General features: G+C 44.1%; 1 long non-coding RNA gene across 1 annotated transcript in view; it reads right to left on the reverse strand.

Annotated features, from left to right (window-relative positions):
• The window catches only part of LOC139590256 (uncharacterized), a 35153-nt gene extending 31243 nt beyond the window's left edge, over positions 1-3910 (reverse strand). Inside the window, exon 1 of the long non-coding RNA XR_011679290.1 lies at positions 3830-3910. This is a non-coding gene — a long non-coding RNA (uncharacterized lncRNA). The remainder of the gene's footprint in view (positions 1-3829) is intronic.
• Positions 3911-4085: the final 175 nt, after the last annotated feature.

Here is a 4085-nt window from a genome sequence, read left to right on the forward strand (position 1 = left end):
CTGTAACAATGCAATTGATGTGAATAAAATCACATAAAATTGCATCAATCCAACAGCAGTTCCCTTTGCTGCAGGTATATAAGTTTTACAGAAAAAATGAGAAAAAATATTCCAATAAGCTTTACTGAATTACAAATTAATAAATTAACAAAAGGCTCGTATTATTTTGTCATAGACAAGAGACATGATTGACTATTTCCTGATTGAATATATGATTAAGGCCACACTCACAGGCAATGAAAAATAGAAATTTCCTTCAAGACTTGCAGAAGTGTCTCCATTACTTCAAAGGACGTAGTGGATTCACTTACGATTACATTCTGTTCAGCCGTTGAACTAACAGATTACATGCTCATGGCATGGAGTTGAAGGCAAAGTAAATTACAGAGAAAGAAAATGTGTTTTACTGTCTGAGAGGAAGGAGATTTCTGTGATGAGCAGTTTTGTCTCCCTCCATGCTGACAGCAGAGGTCATACAAAGTCTCAAGGCTCTGCTCACACAAGAAGTGGGAGCTTAGTCCAGCTTGTGCCTTGCTTACAGCAGAATTAGTCATTATGTGTTTGTCTGTAGCCTAACCTTCCTTATCTCAGTTACTTCCTTCACAGGCTTTAAAGCCAGGTTATCCAGGGGATACAGGCAGCTGAGGAATTATTCTCTTAATAGGTCTCATTTATTAAATGCTACATCAAATTAACCTATGAGATTGAGGTAGAAGTTGAACATAAATACAGAACACACATCTGCTACAAAAGTGTGCTAATGCAGTTTGGTTGCTATGGTGTAAAATGCAACATAAGGATCATGAAGACACAGTTTGCCTTTTCCCATTACTGAAGAAGATGGCTGGGTGATTGACTGATCCATGGGATAGGATATTGCATTGGTCCTAACAACAATGTGCTTCTAAATGGAAACAGACATCAGTCGCTGCTGAGAATGTAGGTAATCAGGCTTCACAAACCCAAGTTCAGTACTTTAGTCAGTCAGTCAGTCTTGGAGCTTCTGAGCCACTAATTCAGTACTTAATTCTCTTCTTTAAGGTTTTTGGGGTTTTTTCCTCTGATGTCTTTTAGGTTTCAATACATTCTGAAGTTAGCAGAAGCCTTAATTTTGTGAAATTCGATTACAAGTATTACCTAAGTGTAATTGATTCCTCCTCAGGAGCAGAAAAATATTGCACATATAAGTAGAAGAAATGGTTTTGTTTTCTTTTTTTCCTGTTTTATTTGAATGTGGACTTAAGACAAGTACATCTCAGTAGGTCTCTAAGGAGAGTACCTCACTCTGTTGATCTGTCTAACACATACTGCCTGAAGAAGAGCAATATAAATTTCTGGTGCATTGCCCCTCCTGAATGCTTTGAGCCAAACTGGGGAAGTTCTTGGATAACAGCAGAAAATTTTCTTGGATAAGAGCAGATTTCTTTTCCTAACTTTCCACATACTCTGCTGAGTTTTGAATCATGATTTCAGACCATGGACTTCATATCTCTGGCACTGCTGCCCAGGATTTCAGTCAGAACAAGCTTGTGCCACAGCTGCCACATTGCTTCCTGTCCACTCCAACCAACCACACTTGAAATGTACAATGCAGGGTACCCGGCTAAAAGAACTCCTACCCACAATGTAAACATGAGCATAATCTTAAGCAATAACCAATATTTACTTTTAGACATAATGAAATAAAAATAATTTTGGCAAGTAACATATCTATTTGCTTTCATATCAACTAAACCAGCAGTCCCTTATGATTATTCACCTTATGCATATCACAGGTTCTCTTAGGAGTATCTTGTTCTTGCCTTTATTGTGCTGTCCACTCTTGTGGCTCCCCAGGAGAGACCGTGTTTGTTGGAAAACACAGTCAACTGTTTTCAAGTGAGTTACACCCTTTTTGCAAAATCAACAATGAATGGCTGTGAGTTGCTCACTGCTAAGAAAGCATGAAACCAATAAAAGGTGTCATGAGCAGAGCAAAAGTCTAAAGGGAGCACGCATGTGGCCTTCACATGGATCCAGGGTCCTTATCAAAAGGGAAGTCATTAAAGGACTGAAGCCCAAGCTAAACTTACACTAAGAAAGGGTGTGTTGCAATAAAAAGGTTATAAAAAAATAGTTCATTATTTTCCTATCTCCTTTTAAATTCTCTGATATATTGGAAGAGATTATTGGAGGTTTTGAACCAAAGCTTTTGGACAACTGTCAGTGTAATGGCAGTAGCAACAAGATGGAGTTTTCTTGTCTAATAAAAGTGGGTAGATTTCTCTATATCCAGGAAAAACAAATGTTTCTTTTCTCTGATTTTACTGCCTTTTCTGATAGTAATCTAGAAAAAAAAAATCAGTCAAATAACTCTAATTAGGAAAAAACCCCCAAGTCCTGTTACTCATGCCATCATGACAAACCAGTGTGAAGCTCGAGCACTTGGAAACAGAAGGGCCTGTGTGTAAGGCAATTTTTTTTTGCTATTTTCACCACTTCTTCCCACATGTTTTTTTTCTGTTTTGCTATTCAACATCAGTAATGTTGACAGGTACTTGAACAGGGTCCTGAAAAAGAAAGGACTCCTCTGCAGTCCTGAATTGCCATCTCCAGCAATAACTGCATGTCTCCTCTCCAGCATCCTAATCTGTGCCTGAGTTAAAGGATTTTATTTCATAAATGAAGAGCTGAGGTATAAAGACAAAAGAAATCACTGTCTCTTCTGTCCCACCTTGGCATCCCTAACTCATACATCACTCTTCCTCTTAACTAGGGTCTGGTATGCCTCAGCCAAAACAGCTTTGGTGCTGAAGCTGCTTTGCCAGCACAAAGCCTGTTCCAAAGCCAGTTCTGGAGGTTTCCTACCATTTCCTAGAAAATCCATAGGCTCCTGGGGGTCTTCCAGCACTAGAGTGCTGAAGTGAAGCATGCAACAAAATGAGAGAGCAGCCCGTTCAGTGAAATAGACTGGGGAAGGGTGAGGGAAGGAGCCTATCAGGAGCTCCCTCACAACCCAGCAATCCCCAGCTTTAACAATGATCACCACAATAACGGCAATTTTTATTACGAAAGGCCGCAAGTCTCTCGTATACAGAAAAAGACCATCAAGGGTGAACAGCCAAAGGAGAAAAAAATAAATCAGGGAAGTGCAGAGGTAGTTCAAGGCTTGAAGGGATTTATTGCTTTACTGCTCATTTATGACGAGGTGATATAAGATATTAGGCGACAATCCCAGCCTCTCCGCTGGAGGGGCGGGACAGCCGCGGTTCCTCCGTCAGGCTGTGACATCACGGCTCCCACACTCGGCTGCTGCGGGGGAAGGACCGTAAGGCAGGTGCTGGCGTTTCCCAAACAGGAAACCGTATTTCCAATGCCAAAACGATAAGAAACTCAGCTCGGAAACACTGCGTGTAGACATTATTCTTGCTCCCGTAGCTTTACCCTTCTGTTCAGGCGCGATCCTCTCCCGTGCCACGAGAGATCAGTTTACCATGAGGGTATGAGTCGGCCCTCACACAGTAACTAAGTAACTCGGTAACTTTCAGTAAGGAGCGGACTTTAAATAAGCGTATTGTTGGTTGCCGCGACCCACTTCGCACCGTGCGGAGATTTCCCACATATTTTGGTGTCACGTCACGGAGTGAATAACACCGGCGCGTTGCGCAGCCCTAAGCAAGGCCAGCCCTGCCTGAGGGGGTGCCGGCTCCATCCAGCACCGCATCACCGCGGACCCAGTGGTAGCAGCTCCACGGCACAGAGCATCGTGAGGTGTCCCCTCTCTCCCTCTCTCGTTCCTTCCCTTTCTCCCTCCCTCCTTTTTATCGTTCCTTCCCTCTCTCCCTCTCACCTTCCCTCAGCGCTCCCCTCAGGCTCAGCCCCCGCCCGGCGGGCGAACGCCTCGTGCTCCCCTCGCGTGCGCGCACCAATCACAGACGCCCGGAGGGGCCGCGAGCCGGGTGCGCGCGCCCGCCCTCTCCCTTTCCTACCCACCCCCGCTCCAAGGGCGGAACCGAGAGCCGGCTCCAGCCAATCACAGGCAAACGGTCGTGAAGCGTGAGGAGCGAGCGGGCCCGCGTGCCTAGACGCCGTATAAAAGGGGGGCC

Source organism: Agelaius tricolor, unplaced genomic scaffold, assembly GCF_023055355.1.
Source record: "Agelaius tricolor isolate 1412-34295 unplaced genomic scaffold, bAgeTri1.0.p SCAF_5, whole genome shotgun sequence".
Taxonomy (NCBI): domain Eukaryota; kingdom Metazoa; phylum Chordata; class Aves; order Passeriformes; family Icteridae; genus Agelaius; species Agelaius tricolor.